The sequence below is a fragment of the Tasmannia lanceolata genome, unplaced genomic scaffold, assembly GCF_043159265.1.
Source record: "Tasmannia lanceolata isolate RefF3 unplaced genomic scaffold, GAP_Taslan_0.1 ptg000006l, whole genome shotgun sequence".
Lineage (NCBI taxonomy): Eukaryota > Viridiplantae > Streptophyta > Magnoliopsida > Canellales > Winteraceae > Tasmannia > Tasmannia lanceolata.
Window position 1 is genome coordinate 21,407,510 of NW_027518683.1, and position 19,012 is coordinate 21,426,521.

Sequence of the window (19,012 nt, forward strand, 5' to 3'; positions counted from 1 at the left end):
GCAGGAGGAGGCATGGTATGATGATTAGGAAGTGGGTTTTGAGTAACGTTTGGTCTCTCCACTGCCAGCTCATTTTTGTCAATCATGTTCTGGATAGCATGCTTCAAGGCCAAACAATTCTCGGTCAAATGCCCTGGACCTCTGTGATATTCACAGTATTGATCCATCTTCCAGAATGCGGGTAAGGGATTGGGTGGAGGTTTGATATCCGGGAGCCGGATCTTCCTATCTTTCATGAGCCTTTTGAATATCATTATTATCGGATATGGAAGAGGATCAAACTTTCTGTCATATGCAACTCTCCTTGGCGCTTTTGCAGCCTCTGCAGCAACTCTGGCCACAGGCCTGGTATAACTGACAGCATGAATTTCTTTGGACTGGACCATTGGTCTTTTCCCGTCTCGGATTTCAGAAGAAACCTTGGCTCTCAAGCCTTTTGCTATGGCATCTTCTGTCTGAGTACCCGTCTTGATTAAATGGTCAAAGCTCGGGTAATGCTGAGGAGCGAGAAAATGAAAATACATGGGAGACAAACTCTTCAGAACCAGCTTTATCTGCTCTGATTCAGTCATTTTCTGGCTTAGCTGAGCAGATTTGCGTCTCCAGCGCCTGATAAAGAAAGTGAAGGTCTCTTGAGGACCTTGCTTTAGCTGTTTTAGGTCTCTCTTCGTGACCTCAATACCCTCTTCCATTGAGAATTGCTCTATTAGTTTCTCCGAAATATCTTCCAGGGTTCTCACCTCCTCGGGCTTTAGCCTTAGAAACCACTTCTTTGCGATCCCAATCAAAGAAATCGGGAACAACTGGGCCATCTGCTCACGGCTCAGACCATACTGCTGGGACAAAATGATAAACCACCTCATGTGGTTACGCGGACACCCGGTTCCGTCATATTTGTCATAATCAGGAGCTTTGAAGTTGGGCGGTAAAGAAACTGTTGAAGACAGTATTAATTCAGAGACGTCAAATTTCTTGGGTCCCTGGACTCTCATCTGCTCCATCTCATGAGCCATCTTGCTGAATTTCTCAGACATTTCCTTCTCAAATTTTTCAAATTTTTCTTTTTCTTTATCAACCTCTGGAGCACAATACTCTGCAGCATACTAACCATCATCTAAATCCACCTCGAAAGACTGGATAACGGGTCTATGCGACTCCGGAGCTGGAACATGAGAAGGCTGAAGTACGGGCCTAGACGTGGAAGTCTTATCACTTATCTGTGTTTTCATGTTTGCCATTTCTTCTTTCATTCCCGCCATATCTCTGGTGAGGTTTTTCATCATCTCTTGCATGCTCATTAAAAGTTCAGTTGTGTCTGCCATTTGATTTACTTCAAATAAATTTGAAGACTCTGGTGAAGAAGGTAAACGAACTGAAGATGACACAGAGGAATCAAAGTGGCGAACGAGTCTAGACACTGGGGTAGGTCTCGACCAGGTGGGCTTAGCTTGAAAGTCTTTTTTGGGAGCGATGGTTGCTATCTTTCAGAATCCTGATTGGAAGTTAACAAACTAGGTTACATGATTGACAAATAAGATAGTTTGTACCAATAGAGACAAAAGAAAAAACAAACATCCTTTGTATTGATTATACTGACAGCAATCGCTGAAAACCCTGAATCACTGACTGTTTATAACATGTCAAGTAAAATTTTTTGAATTTTCATCTATAATGGAATCAAATTTACAAGTTTTGACTCAATAAAAGAAATGACAATCTTGATCCAAAAATCCTCATGGTGGATAGAAATGACGAAGAGGAGGCACAATGGATTGCTCCCCTCCATACTGACGCTGAATCCTGGCAGGAACATAGAAGGAAGTCCTTTTGAGACCAAGAAGACGAACGCAGCATACGCACCTACCTGGTGCCCCTGGATTCTAACGATAGAGTTCCCATTTAAAATGATTTTAGCTCAAATTTCTCCAAAGTTAATAAAAATGGCATTTTTAAAGAGTTAGGCAATGTTTCAAGAACTCCCCAGCAGAGTCGCCAGCCTGTGGACCCCGATCCGGAGAGGACGAGTGCGGCGAGGGACGCGAGGTCCCCACAGCAATCCTCTAAGATCTCCACAATGTGAAGGAGAGCTCTGCCAAGGAACTCTCAAAACGGATGCCACCCTCATTGCATAGCACGAGTGGCGATACAAAACGAATGAGATACATCCTGATCAGGAGCCAGGGCTCGAAACCGAGATGTACCTAAAAAGAACTCAGAGTCGCCATCCAAGGAAAGTGGGCCAAGGATCCCATACTATGCTCTGTTGCAACGGATAACCAGAGATATAAAATAGGGTTCGTGCCTGATGACGAATGGGGAAGGGATTAGGCGCCCCCAATTCGCTCAAGTGCAAGCACCTGGTCTCTTATGCCATTTTCATTAACTCCAAAGAAGTTTGGGTAAAAATCATATGAAATGGGAACAATCCTCAGGAATCGTCTACCTAAGCATGCATTTCCTGAGAATGAAGAAATAAACACATAAAATGAAAATGTGTCACCTAAGCAAAGCTAGGTTATGGGTGACATGCCTAACTCTACTGCAAGACTGGACTCGGACCAGAATGGCCATCCATCCTAGCTGCACTACGTATCCCGGCCTCGGGAAGAATCGGAGCCCACGTAGTTCGATGCCCTATTCAAAATTATGATGCCTAAGACACCTAGACCTCTATCCTAGACTCGATCTAAAAGACCGGACTAGTTATTAAAGCTTCTTGAACTATTATTTAAATTCCAATGAATGGTGGATTTTAGGACATCCTATATGCCCTAACTAAATGCAGATTGATTAGCCTTAAGTTAATGCAGGTGGTTCCTACAATCCTATGTGTAACTAGGCCGTGCAACCTAATGAAAACCACGGGATGACTATATGCCTAGTCTAGCCATCGGTTCGACTAAATGTCTAACCGATCGACTCGAGGCCTCCTAACTCTAGGGACACTCACACGACAGGACATACCATATCAATACAAATCAAGACAAACTCCTAACTCTAGAACACAACCTAAACAGCTAGGACATACTCCTAACTCTAGAGGAAGATCTTTTTGAAAATGGTTTGAATATTTTTGTAACTTTGAAAGATTTAAAATTTTTATTTTTAAAGGTTTGAAATGTTTATTTTTAAAAGTTTGGCTGGACTTGGGATGTGGATCCCAAGCTGCACTACGTACCTCGTGGAAGAGGATCAAGCCAACGTAGTTCGGAACAAACTCTCCTAATTACTGATTCTAAAACACTCAACACTTTAGGCTTTTTAAGGTTTTTCAGTTGTTTTTCATATTTTTAAAGTTTTTCAAAAGTTTTTAAAGTAAAGAGTTTTCACCCTTTTGGTCAAAGACCTAAGGGAAAACACAAAGCAAAACCCTAGGACCAAACCTTAGGGCAAATAGGGGAAACCCCTAAACAAGGCAAACTAGACTATCGATGACAACAAAAATGATCTATGATCTCAAAAAGCAAAGCTATAATGAGACTGGGCTAGTCTCCAAAGAAGAAGAAATGACAACAAGACTATGGAGAAACTCCTTACTAACAGCACTCAAGAAGACAAATGAGCCACAGGCTCTCTAATACTACAACTTAAAGGAGGAATGAGTCAAAGACTCCCAAATAACACCAACGGAAGAACCAACGAGTCAAAGACTCCCTGGTAATATCACAAAAGAACAAATGAGTCAAAGACTCTCTAATGATACCAACTAAGAAAACGAAGTGAGTCAAAGACTCTCGAAAAGAAATGGAAACACGAGTCAAAGACTCCAACAATACCAACTAAAAGATAAATGAGTCAAAGACTCTCTAAAAGAAAAGAAACACGAGTCAAAGACTCCACTAACACCAACTAAAGGATAAATGAGTCAAAGACTCTCTAAAAGAGATGAAAACACGAGTCAAAGACTCCACTAACACCAACTAAAGGATATATGAGTCAAAGACTCTCTAAAGGAAAAGAAAACACGAGTCAAAGACTCCACTGACAACAGCTAAAGACAGATGAGTCAAAAGACTCTCTAAAAGATATGGAAACGCGATCGAATCATATAATAGAAGATTGAAAATCTGTGATCAAGATGAGATGAGATAGCATAAGATTGCTTTCAACGGATGGATCATGAATGACTAATCCTATGAGATCTTTGGAAATGAATGGGATTTACATCCTAACCCCAAAGGAAAAGTTTTTTAATCTTCACACATTTTATCAGTGTTACCTGGAGGCATCAACCCTAACCCTAATCTAGCGGAGTGGAGAAAGGATCTCGACTCATGACTTTGTTTGTGTACCTAGGACCGATCGTAGCCATTGGAAGATGGACTACGGCCTAATCTAGACACAAATGGGTAGGATATCCTAAACTAGGCTCACACACGTGATGCACATGTGTTCGTATACTACATGCATGTGTGGGTTAATCTAGGGGTAAGGCCAAGAGTTCCCTTAGCGCGAATCCATGTTCGATATACTGTACCAGTGTCCGGCGTATCAGTACGTGAACAAGAGATCCGTTTACGTACCATAAAGGTACTAGGCTAAAGGTGGAATGCTTCTCTAGCACAGAGGCACCAGGTGATGAAATCCCAGTCAACCATGCTAGATAACACTCCGGGTTCCTAAAATAGGACGTGTGTGCATGTGAGATGCAGGGGTTTAGATGCAAGTGATGTAAGTGTGTGCAATAAGTTCGCGCAATCTATGATGCCTTCAGGTTTTGTTAGATTAAGTTTGAGTAAATGTGATGAGAAAATAAAACATACAAACTAATCACAGCATCAGGATTTTACAAAGGAAATCAGTGATTCCTAAGGTTTCTATTTTGATAATTTAATGATTGAATATGTGATGGAATATTATGATCTGGAAATTTTTAAAACAATTTGATTTTAATTCAATTTACTCAAGGATTTTAAAAGGTTTCAATTCAGATTGTAGATTTACACATCAACATATAACAAATCTTTTCAGAACAAGATGAAATTTTTACAGTAACTTCTCCTTAATTATATAAGATTATAATAAAAATTTCATAGATTTTAAATGTGGTTTGCTATTAGTTTTTCAATGTTGAAAGTTTCTGTCCAGATTGTGAATTAACACAGTAACGTATAGCAAATCAATTCAAAACAATATGAAATTTCTATAGTATGTTTATTACAATAAGAAAGGATTACTGTAAAAGTTTCATAAATTTTAAAAATGATTTACTATTAATTTACGATTTGACAAATATCCATCCAGATTATGAATTAACAAAGAAACACATAGTAAATCAAATCCAAATCAGTTTAAACTCTATGAAAACATGTAATTCCAGTAGTAATTATCAAACAAATATTTTCAGAAGTTTTCATTGCAATTTACTATTTTTATCAGATTTAATACAGCATGCATGATTTTACGTAAAAAATCATAAACAAATATCCAACAGAAACCAAAAATCTTGAAAAATTCACGGGAGATTAGATTAGATTTAATTTGCATCTCATCCAAATTTCACTTTTGAAAACATTATAGAGTTTTTGAAAATTGGTTTTTTCCAAAAATACCCCTAGAGTTAAATGAATTTTTAAACCCTTTAAATCAAATCAAGAATTCATAAATAAATTCGTACTAATTCAAAATCTTACAATTATATTATGTTTAAATTTTCATTGATTTTGGATCTATGTTGACATCTTCTTAAATTCAATCTTTAGAATTTTACCCCTTTGAGGGTAAAGTTCAAAAGGTCAAATTACGGTCAAAACGAAGTCAAAATTCTTCGAAATTCCAGATTTCTACACTTCTTAATGTGCAAAACACTCAGAGATTGAAAAAAAACATATTTTGAATAACAATAAGAAAAAATAAAAATAAATCACAAATTCTATCCTAGCATGCTTCTAGTTTAAGATATATGAAAGAGGGTTTTGGAATACCAACCTTGCTAGCTCTCCTTGTCTCTAGGGTAAGTAATCCTCGGATATACGCTTTGTCTTACCCTTTCAATTAGCAAAGAAAACCCCCAAAAAAAAATGTTACCGTCGATCCGTTCCGCCGTCTTTCACTTTCTCTTAGAGGGAAGGATTGGGAGGTGATTGGGAGAGATAATGGAAGAAGAATATAGGGAAAGGGATTGGAGGGAGTGATTGGAAGAGATAATGGAAGAGAAAAAGATAATGGAAGATAAATCTCTCCTTTTCTCCTCTTTTTTATGGATGGGAAGGAAGATATATATAGGGAGAGAAAGAGAGAGAGAGAGATGTGTTGGTGGAGAGCTCATCATGTTGTCCCTCTTAGTGGAGAATCCATCATCATTCTTCTTAGTGGAGGGCCCATCATGTTTCTTAGTGGAGAATCCATCATCATTCTTCTTAGTGGAGGGCCCATCATGTTTCTTAGTGGAGAATCCATCATCATTCTTCTTAGTGGAGGGCCCATCATGTTTCTTAGTGGAGAATCCATCATCATTCTTCTTAGTGGAGGGCCCATCATGTTTCTTAGTGGAGAATCCATCATCATTCTTCTTAGTGGAGGGCCCATCATGTTTCTTAGTGGAGAATCCATCATTATTGTTCTTAGTGGAGGGCCCATCATGTTTCTTTAGTGGAGAATCCATCATTATTGTTCTTCATAAGAGGCCCTACTGAGGCCCCACAATGTGGGCCCCACAACGCGGGCCCCACAACGTGGGCCCCACAATGTGGGCCCTCGGTTGATTCGAATTTTAAACAAATGTTCAATGCGGGCCCACCAAACGGGTCCAAATTCTCCCTCGCTTGGATTCTTATGAATAATCTCTCTCAACCTCTCACGGAAAAATGCGAAACATGGCGGAAATGATCGGATGGGGTTTCTCCCAAGCATAGCGAACTTGGGTCCGGTCAAAATGGGGTGTCTACAGTATGTATCAACGAAGTCTATATTTTCTTTCTATCTAAAACCTTTAGCAACAAGCCTAGCTTTAGACTTGTCTATAGTTCCATTTGGTTGCAATCTTCTTCTAAGAACCCATTTATATCCTATGGTCTTAAATTTTTGAGGTAAATCTACTAATTTTCAAGTTTGGTTTGACATCAAAGACTCCATCTCATCATTAATGGCTTCTCTCCAACAGTCAATGTTTGAAGGGGACAAAACAAATTCTAAGGAAGAAGGATCTCCCTCTAGGTTAAAGACATAGAAATCCCAAAATCCTTTGTTATTGTAAGTCTCTTACTTCGCCTAGGTTCAACTTCAACTTCAGTGTTGGTCTCTAATCTAGGCTTGGTACCCCCACTATTTTAAATAGATTCGGTACCCCGACTATGTCTAGGCTTAAATGGAAACTTGTCTTCAAAAAATTCAACATCTACTGATTCTACTATTACATTGTAATTACGGTATAAAAATCTATGTAAGTCTTACTTGTGAGTGAGTACACTCCATAAAGGCACACTCTAGGTCTCTACTTCCTAGTTTGGGTCTCTTAATATCAGGAAGTCATACATAAGCTATACATCTCCAAATCTTAAAGTAACTCACATTGGGTTTCCTACCTTTCCATAGTTCAAAAGGTGAGACTTTAATTTTATAATTAGGAATTCTATTAATAACATAGTAAGAAATTAGAATTGCTTCTCCTTATAAGTTAGAGGGGGCTCCTGAACTTAGGAGTAAAGCATTCGTAAGTTCCACTAACATTCTATTTTTCCTTTCTGCAACCCCATTTGAGGTGGGGGAGTAAGGAGCAGTTGTTTCATGTATAATTTCTAAAGACTTAACAAATTTAGTGAATTTTGTTGACTCGTATTCACCTCATCTATCACTTTTAAGTCTCTCAATGTTACTGTTGAATTGGTTATCAACCTCTAATAAGTATTCCCTAAACATCTTCAATGCTTCACTATTATGTCTAATTAAATAGATGATTGTATACTTAGAGAATTCATCTATAAAAGTTATAAAGTATCTTTTACCACTACGAGTTAAGATACCATCTAACTCACAAATGTCACTATGACCCAACTATAAAGTTCTGAATTCCTTTCAACGCTTTTGAATGGTTTTCTAGAAATTTTAGCCCTACTACATATTTCATATTTTTTGAAGTCTTCTAAGACTACTTTAGAAATCATACATAATACACTAATGTTATGCATATATTTTCTATTTATACGACACAACCTAGCATGCCATGAATTAACACAAACACATGTAGAGAGAAGAATCACTTTCATTTATTATTTCAACATTCAGTTGAATATTCAATTACATGCATATCCTTTTCCAACAAAGGATCCAAATTTGGTTACAACATATTGCTCAAACTCTATGGTTTGTTTAAAACCAGCCCTGTCAAGAAGAAAACTAGAAACTAAGTTCTTCCTCATGTCTGGAGTATGAAGAACATCCTTCAGCATCACATTCCGCCCAGAAGTGAAGCAAAGTTCAACGTCTCCAACACCGAGTACCTTTGTAGTGTGAGAGTCCCCTAACAGAACCTTCTTCTCATTGTCTGTAGGTGCATACGTCTCGAATCACTTCCTGTCAAAACACACATCACGGGACGTACCAGTGTCAACCCACCATCCTTTAGATCCACCAATTGCATTCACTTCAGTAATTATAGCCACAAGTGGCTCTTCGGATACATTGGCTTGAGGGATAGGTGCATTATTCTTTCGTCGACATATCCGTGTTATATGACCTTTGAGACGATATATATAATACACAACTTTAGAATAATCATTCTTTTCAGAAGCTTTGTTTTGGTTCTGATGTTTAAAGGTACCTCGATTATTGTTTTGTTGCTTTTTCTTCAACTTCTTTTCGGGCTTCAGATTCACTTGCGGTTTCTGGTGTTGATTCTTAACAACAGAAATAACGTTAGTTACATTTTCCATATTCACTTCTTTCTTATCTTGGTTACGATTTTTTTCTTCAATTCGAAGACGAACGAGAAGACCCTCCATTGATAGTTCTTTAGTTTTATGAATAAGAGAATTTCTAAACTCTTTCCAAGAAGGAGGTAATTTGTTAATCGGCTGCAAGTTGAAATTGTTTACTGGTAGTCATTCCTTCTGCAAGGATGTCGTGAACAAGTTTTTGCAACTCATGGGTTTGAGAAATCACCGTTTTCTCATCCACTATGTAATATCTAAAATACTTGCTAACCGCATTTTTTTAAACCCGGCCTCTTCCGTAACATACTTCGTTTGTAAGGCTTACCAAAGTATTTTGGAATCCTTACTGTCACTATAAAAATCGTACAATTTGTAGTAGAGGCAATTGAGAATAAATTTTGGCGTAGGAAATCAGAATCTTTCTAGTAATTTTTCAAAACAGATCTAACTGGTTTAAGTTCTTATCTCCAAGGCTTAAGGTCATCCAAAACATGGGCTACTTTCTCAGTGGTTAAATAGAAAAATATTTTCTTCTTCCATCTCTTACAATTAGCACCACTGAATCGAAAAGGCTTGCTCGGATTTGAGGAATCCGACGTAAGCTCATCATTGAATGCCATATTTTAGAAAGAGGAAAAACAGAAACGAAAATCACCTTAAAATTGTTGTTGAACTTTTCTCTTAAATTAAATAGTTGTGGACTCCTATATAAATAAGACCCTCAAGCTCAAAGGTCCACATTCTCCGATCTCTATCAAGAGTTGCAATTCGTCTTCAACCTCTAGCCTTGTTCTTGTGCCGATTTCTAACTTGAGCGTCCAAGTGGTCCCCCGGAACACAACTCCGGGTCCCTAACACTTTCTCTATGAGCGTAGGTCGATCACCAACCATTGATCCTAGAACTAGATTCCGGCATCATCACATCTCTCCATGTTGTTCATTCAATTAATAAAAACAAGTACTCATGCCATTGTCGCACAACGGCTCTTCTTATTGGAAGAAAATCAAGGCGTTCCCTCTCCATTTCAATTTAATCTGCAGTTGCATCTTGTTTCATCTCTATAATTTCCTTTCATAAACCGTGGGTAAGTCCCAAGGATTGCTAATTTCTGCCTCCTCCATGAGAACTCCTTATCCCCGGGTTTAATCATCCACAGTAATCTCTATCTTTCTATGAATGTCGGCAACGAAAAAAACATAGACTGAACAGAACATGCGGCTGGCTTTTCTTTCCTTCAATTTTTGCTTAATTTTTCTGGTCGAGCTGAGTCAAAGTCCGGGCCTCTATAGATATTGATATCTCTGTTCCAAGTCAGTAGGGAGACTTCCAAGTCTCTGTGCACATTCCGTGGCGAAGCTAACATTGACTTTACGCCCATCCAAAAATCATATCCTCAGGCTTACGTTTGGATAATGGCAGTCCAATATACCCATGAGGCAACAGAGGGGCGCATACCATATTCCAACAGATATTCTGCCTTGGATTACGTTTGGATAATGGTCTCCCGTAGCAAATTTTCAATAAGGCAGCTAAGATAACTTGATTAGTAGGCAATGGTGCTGTTCACTTATAAACGTCTTAAATTAGGAGCATTTCACTTTTTTGTGGAGGGCTGAGATTAAAAAACATAATTTTTAAGGAGACTAACGACGGAGTTAAAATAATCTTTATAGGAAATTTTGCAAAAGCTATTTTGCAGCCTGTGTTTCAGAGAAGAGATGTGCCACCTCATACCAACCTTACTTTAATTAAATAGAGAAGATAAATTCAGTTATGATATATATGCTTCTTAACTCTTGTAAAGGAGGTTTTGCAAAATTGCTGACACTGCCATGTATATAAATGTCTAGGCAATTTCGCAAAGGAGCTGCTAGTTAAGATTCAACAAGTTCTTAGCCATGAACCTGTACGGGTGTGGCTCGTTGGCATAAAATCATGGGTATGCTCCCCATAGGCACGAGTTCGAATCCCTCGGGCTTACCCGATGTGTGTGGTTTAGGGGTGACTGCGCGCATATGTAGAGAATAGTCCCGCCCTGAAAATTGGGGTGGGGATACCCTATGTCATAAAAAAAGGTTCTTAACCATCAGGCCATTTTGGTAATATTGTGATTAGTGCTCCCACGCATCATATTTTGATAATGGCACTAATCACCATATTTATACTTTTCTGATTGGCTTGTTAGAGCTATCTGGGAATTCTAATAACTTTTGACTTTTGAGAGGTAGTTAAAAAGGTATAAAGCCAAGAGATGAGTGTCATTAACAAATATGGTATACATATACTCTTCGTACATTCTGACGTTGACGTCTAGTTGTATAATTAATTGCATTAACTCGACACGATTTCCATCCTCTTGTTATGAAGACATTTTGATTTTATTAAAAAATAATAATGCAGGGCATGGCCCCACCATTTGGTTGTGATTGAACGGTGTTAAATTGCGTTTACTCCTAAATTCTAATGCCTTGTGTATGCAGTTTTCATCTTGGCCTATAAAAACTGTATCAAACAGAATGCAATACATGAGAAAGTTATATAAAAGACATTTTGAATCTCTAGCTGGATTTCAGCCATGTTTACCATCATCTTACTGCTGTTTCTCCTCATCAAACTTGAAGCTTCAAACGAGGGAGGTTTCACCTACAATGGATTCCTCAGCGCCAAACTTAGCCTCGATGGCATCGCAGGGATCACACCCAACGGCCTCTTGGAGCTAACCAACATTACACAGCAACGAAAGGGTCATGCCTTCCCCTCCATGCCCCTCCAATTTAAGGATCCTACCAATGGTACTGTTTACTCCTTTTCTACTACTTTCGTCTTTGCAATTTTTGCCCCTTATCCTGATTTCCGCCACGGGATGGCCTTCGTCATCACCCCAGAAAGAGAGCTCCCCGGAGCTCTCCCTGCTATATATATAGGTCTCTTCAATTCGAGCAACAATGGAAATTCTACTAATCATGTTCTTGCCCTTGAGCTCGATACCGTCCAGAACCTCGAATTTGAAGATGTTGACGATAACCACGTCGGAATCGATATCAACAGCTTAAATTCTACCAACTCGGCCCCAGCAGCTTATTACAGTAAAGAAAATGGTGGGATTAAGAACTTAAGCCTTCTAAGTGGTGAACCAATGCAGGTTTGGGTAGAGTACAATGGTAGACATAAGAAACTTGATGTCACAATAGCTCCAGTGAAGAAACCTAAACCGAATCGCCCTCTCTTGTCTTCGAGGGTTAATCTTTCATCAGTCTTTGGGTGCAAGAATGTGAGAGAAGAGGGGCGATTTTAGAGGCCGCGGATCCGAAATTAGGAGAGGATTATGTGGTGGAGGAAATGGAGATGGTACTAAAGCTTGGTTTGCTTTGCTCTCAACCTTTGCCGGAAAATAGGCCTAGCATGAGGCAAGTAGTGCAATTTTTGGAAGGTCAAGCTCCTTTTCTCTATAGATCAGATGGAATTGGTGCCAATGTTATAGCAGTGGAACAGGAAGAAGGGTCTTATCCTACTACGGATTCGGAGTCGCCATTCTCCAGAGGTGGAGGCCGCTGATTCAGACAAATTGGTAGAGCTAATGAACTTTGTATATGATCACCAAAGTTCTTCGTTTTAGATTGCAACAAGGGATTGTCATTACGAAACCGATTATTGGACTTAAAATTAAAAGTAATTTTGAGTCCAATAATAGGTTTGTGATTGATAATCGGTTGTCATAATCTAAAACGAACACGAGCGGCTTGAAGTACAATGCCTTGTTTTGAATTCACTTTCTACGTTGTAAATGGTGTTTTTTTTCTTCTATGGTGTAACAAAGATATCCATATAGAGTGATTTTATCATGAGTACTGACTTGTCTCATTTTGATAATCTATTTTGATCCCATGTGAAAAAGACTTGACGATGATTGTATCGGGGCTTCAGTTGCTTCCACTTTATACAGCTAAATGCATGTCTCTTCCTATTCATGCAGAAATCTTCATTTAAGGCCATGTGTGACTGCCAGGAAAAAAATTAGTGTGTCCAAGTGGTAAGAGAGGGGTTGTTTGGATCTATGGAAAAGCAAGTATTTGAGGGTGAAATATGGCTAAAAAATCAGGAAAAAATCGATCAGACTTTGAGTGGAGCTTTTGGTTTCTTTGTTTTTTCAGGCTTTTCTTGCCCTCTCCTCATTCCCTCTTGTATCTATCCCTCTCCAACTGTTTCTCACCATTGGATAAGATAATATTCTTGGGAAAAAAAATCATGTCTGAGGGGTTGTTTGGATCTATGGAAAAGCAAGTATGGAAAAGAATATTTTCCAGGAAAGTTTTTTATGAGTTTTTTCTTTTCGATTTTTTCTACATTTTGGTAAGGGTGGCTTGATCAGTGCAACTCTTTACAATATTTTCTAGGAGATTTTCTCCCATAGTGCACGTCCATGCCAAAGTCCAAACAATCTCTTATATCACCTATCGGTATAAACCAACTCTGGAGAAAACAGTTTTTTTTTTTTTTGGATTGGTAAGCTAGCCAGTATATTAACTAAAGAAAGATGATACAATGGAGTGGGAGGTTTGCTCCTGCTTCAATCTCAACACAAAGTCTTGCATAAGTAAGTCGAGTGCCTTCTGCTGTCTGACTATCCATGTACATAGGGATGCCTATCCCACTAGCAATTTTGCTAAGGTTATTTGCAGTCCAGAACTTTACGTGGAGGTCTGGCAAGCGGATCCACACAGGAACAGTGGATAGATTAAGCTTTTCAAGGGCGGTATCTGGAGTCCACCTACGAAGGGGCGGCCACCATAATAGTTTGAATTTGATTCAAGGATGGTGGAGCAATCTTCAGGGCTCGAAAATTTGAAGATGTAGAAACCATTATGAAGAGTAAAGATTTCCAGGTTTCCTCTCAGGTTCCACTTCTTTTGAAGGTTCTCTCTTAGCGTCATGAAGTCAGGTCCACGACCAAGAAAGTAACCAATCAAGCAATTTTTCCAGCAACTCCCAGCGCCCATGATGTCCTCCTCTTCAAAAATTATGTTTGGCTTGCCTTCAGAGCGCCTGTGTTGCCGGAAATGCTGGAGGCGGGTGGGGACGCATTCTGTTTTCTCAGAGAACAGAGAGCTCCACAGACGGTTTCTTTGGGTTGGAGAAGAGAGCTGGTTCTTGTCCAAGGTGGAGTTGGACTCTTTTACCAGGCTTTTGGAATGGAAGCTGAGCTGGGGAAAAATTGAATTTTCACTTGGTTATCGCTCAGACTCATTTGCTCTGGTTGCTTTTTTTTTTAAGGATAATAGCAGGGAATGTAATTCTATTGATTTGCTGAAGGTTGTTTGGTATGGAATTTAGCTAAATTGGGGAGTTTGACCACCGGAGATGTTGGGCCCTTGTCGGGTGACGTGGCAGCCTGAAAACTCCCCCGATAAATTTCTCCAAATCGAAGAAAAAAAGGGAGAAAATTCTCGAGCAATCGGTTTGCTCTCAATCTCCAAATCGCTGGCAAATCTTCGGCAAATCTGGGCGAAACCAAACAACGTCTGTTAGATTTGCTCTCAATCTCCCGTTAAGTGATTTGCTTTTGATTTGCTTTTAGTCTCCCCTTTGACTTCTTCTTCTCTAGATCTCCCAGCCATCTACAAGCAACCAAACAGAGCAATTAAGATTGCCTAGGATTGCCTTCCCTATTGTCTTTGCATTTAATGTTGGGTCAGCAAGTTGGTTTTGTTTCTTACCCAGATGTGCTACCATTTAATGCTGAGTCAGGAAAGTGGGTTTGAGTCTCGACGATAGGACCACAGATATGAGCTGTGCTAGGAGAAAAGTACGGAATGTGGGCTGATGTTTGGAGAAATTACGGATTGCGGGCACCTTTTAAAACAAGAACCAAAAACGGGCTAATCTTCAAAATTGGGTGGTGAAAAGACCCTGATACCCTTCTGACATCGACAGAGTCCTCCTTTTTCATTACTGCCTATTGAATTGGCTCGCTTCACGAGGCTTCTTTTGGTTCGTTTAAATGTGTATTTGAACCGACGGAACCTTGGGTTCGTTTCTATCTTAGCCGTCAGAAATAACTAGAGACGGATGGATGCTTGACACGTTTTGGAAAACTTTTTGGAACGCTGACGTTATTGAATACTTTTTGGAACGCTGGCGTTATCTTTTCTCACTTCTCTTGGTAACATTATTGGATACTCTCTTTTGGCTTAGAATCTTTTCCCTTCTCTTTTGGTCCTCGTTAATTACGCTGCCGGCGTACCCATTATTTCCTCCGGCGTACCCACTTTTTGCTTAGAATCTTTTCCCTTCTCATTTGCTCCTCATTATTTACGCTGGCGTACCCATTATTTCCGTCGGCGTACCCACTTTTGGCTTATAATCTTTCCCTTCTCTTTTGGTCCTCATTATTTAACACGGCGTACCCATTATTTCCGCCGGCGTACCCACTTTTGGCTTAGAATCTTTTTCCTTCTCTTTTGGTCCTCATTATTTCTGCCGCCGGCGCTTGTTTGAAATGAGCTTTCAAGGAAATATCTGTCAATTTTACTATACCATGCTCGTGGCGCTTGTTTAACCCCATAGAGTGCCTTCTTCAATTTGTACACTTTATGCTCCATGCCTTTGATTTCAAAACCTTGAGGTTGATCCACATACACTTCTTCCTCAAGTTCTCCATTTAGAAAAGTTGATTTCACATGAAGCTAAAAAACTTGCCAATTCTTTTGAGCTGCTAAAGCCAAAACAGTTCTAATTGTATCCATTCTAGCCACAGGTGAAAATGTTTCAAAAAAATTAATACCTGGCTTTTGGGCATAACCCTTTACAACTAACCGAGCTTTGTGTCTTTGGAGAGAGTCATCAGCATTGAACTTTGACTTGTAGACCCATTTAAGCCCAATTGCTTCTTTGTTTGGTGACAAATCCACCAATGTCTAAGTGTTGTTCTTAGTAATTGCGTTAATCTCTTCCTTCATTGCATCACACCATTCTTTCTTTTTCACTGCATCAATAAAACTAGAAGGCCCCATTGCAAAACAGGCAAACTCACATGAATCATATATATCAGCACGACTTCTCATTCTCATGGGAGTAGAATCACCAGACGAACTTGGTGACTCATTAGGATTTGGTAAACAAATCTCAAGTGAAGGTGCCTCACTTGATGTGCTTTCATTTAGAACACATAAGGGGGCTTCTACATCATTTTTCCAATTCCATGCATCTTTTTCATTAAAAATAACATCACGACTTATGATCAATTTTTTTGAAATAGGATTATAAATTCGATACCCTTTTGTCTCCGCACTATAGTCAATAAAAATACATTTTTTACTTTTATCATCTAACTTTTGTCTTTTTTCAGATGGAATAAAAGCATAGGCTATAGAACAAAAAATTTTAAAATGACCCACATGGGTTTTCTTCCACTCCAAGCCTCATATGGAGTTGTTCCTTGAGCTGCTTTTGTAGGAGCGCGATTGCATAGGTATGCTGTTGTGGCCACTGTTTCAGCCCAATAATCATTCGGCAACCCCTTGTCTTTTAACATGCTCCTTACCGCCTCAACAAAGGTTCTATTTTTTCACTCTGCGACTCCATTCTGTTGTATGGTATAGCTCGTTGTCAACTGTCTTTTGATTATACTTTCGTTGCAGAAATTCTGAAATTCTTTGGAAGTAAATTCACTACCACGATCAATACGAAGAGTAATAATAGAATGACCACCTTGGTTTTCAACGAGAGCCATGAACTGTTTAACGATAGAGAAAGCCTCATCTTTTTGTTTCAGAAAATAAATCCATGTCATCCTTGTGTAATCATCAACAAATAGAATGAAATATTAATTTCTGTTCAAGGATAAAGTTTGCGTAGGGCCACAAATATTGGTATGTACAAGCATCAAAGGCTTATATGCCCTCCAAGACTTACCACTTGGAAATTGCTCACGGTGATGTTTTCCCATAACGCAAGCTTCACATACATTTCCATTCTATTTCAAAGAAGGAAAACTAACAGTCATATTCAATTTTTACAATAAAGACAATCCACCAAAATTTAAATGTCCATATCTTCTATGCCATAACAGAGTCATCATCACATGCACTGAAAGCATTGAATACTAGTTTTGAAAACACTAGTGGAAACATCTTATTTTCTGTCATCTTAATAGAAAACACTAGTTTCATACTTTTCTTTTCATAAAGTTTACATTCTCCTTCATCAAAGATAGCACGGTACCCCTTTTTTATCAGTTGGCCCAAACTAAGCAAATTTTGAGCCAACCCATGAACATACATAACATCATAAATTTGTTTCTTGCCAACCATTGTATAACCCATGATAGGACCAATTCCATGGGCATTAACATAATTGCTATCACCCATTCTTACTCGTGGTTTGACAATTTCATCTATTTCAAGAAAACAATCCTTGTTCTCCGTTATATGGTTACTACATCCACTATCTAAGTACCATATTTCATCACTCAATTCCACATTGGTAGTAAGATATGAAAAAAATATGTTATCCTCCTTTTCAACTTTTTCATCACTTTTCTCTTCATGATAGTTTGGTTGTTCCCTAGCCTTTTGATGACAATTTTTTTCAATATGGCCATACTTTTTGCAATAAAAATATTGTGGTAAATTTCTATTTTGTATACCAACAATCATTATCAATATGATTTGATCTTTTACAAAAGGACTAAAATAATAAAGTAGATTCATGGTTACTTCCACTTTGATTTCTTTGATAACCACTGAATTGGCCTCTACCTCTACCTCTACTGCGGAATCCACCACGTCCACAGCCTCTTCCTCTTCGGAAACCTTTATTTGAATCAACTGATCTTTTCTTCAAATCCACTTTTAATTGAAACGCTTGCTCTAGTGGATTTTCTGTAGTCTTATTCAATCACTACTCATGTGCTTGCAAAGAACCCATTAATTCGTTCATAGAATATTTAGATAAATCCTTAGACCCTTCTATGGCAGCAACTACTTGATCAAATTTATTTGGAAGACTCCTTAACACTTTTTCAACAATTTTTTTATCATCTAATTTTTCTCCATAAGTTCTTAGTTGATTTACAATAGAACTAACTCTTGTGAAAAACACTTGATTTGATTCAAAATTTTTCAAAATCAAATTCTCACAATCACGATGAAGGGTTTGTAACTTAACAGAAATTACCTCCGTAGTACCTTGACATTCGTCTTGAAGCAAATCACATGCTTCTTTTGATGTAGTTATAGCCATAATCCTTGGAATATTGGTTCATCCATTCTTGGATTAGGAAAAAAGCCCCTGCATCTTTCTTTTTGCTCTCCTTCAATTCATTCTTTTGTACCGTGGTCAATCTTTCATATTCTGCAAAATTTTCATTCCCATTCTCCACAAATTTCCATAATTCATAAGACATAAATAACGTCTTCATCATAATTGACCAAAATTGAAATTTATCACCTTTAAATAAAGGAACACTTTGCTGAAAATTTGAAGAATTGGTGTTACCTGCCATGTTGTGAACTTACTGAACCCTTGCCGTTGTTTTCTTGAATTCGCCCTGGATTTTCTGCTCTATGGAAATCCTAAGACCTTCCTCTCTAATACCACTTTATAGAATTTTTATATGACTCTAAATAGATAAATCATAACTTCCTATAAAATAGCTTAATGATAAAATCTAATCTCAAAAGACTTCCACTGCCAAACGAATTCTACTCTTCCACCTACTTCTAGAACACCAAAGAGGTAAAGACTAATTTGCATAGGCTTAATTGGGTGGGCCCCACAAGATAAGTCACCGTTTGAATTAATTCCAACAATCCTCAATATCTCCAAATTCGGTGCTCTGGATGGCATCGAGCTCAACGGCAAGAACATGATTAATTATTTAGAATTTCCATTGTTGGTAGAATTGAAGAGGCCTAGATATGTGCTTAGGTAGAGCTCCGGGGAGCTCTCTTGACGGGGAGATGACGAAGGCAATTCCATGGGTGCTTAAATCAGGATTTGGGGAGAGAATTGCAAAGAAGAAAGTAGTTGAAAAGTAGTTGAAAAGTAGTAAACAGTACCGTTTGTAGAGTCCCTAAATTGGAAGGGAATAGAGTGGAAAGTATGACCATTTTGTTGCTCTGTATTGTTGGTTAGCTCCAAA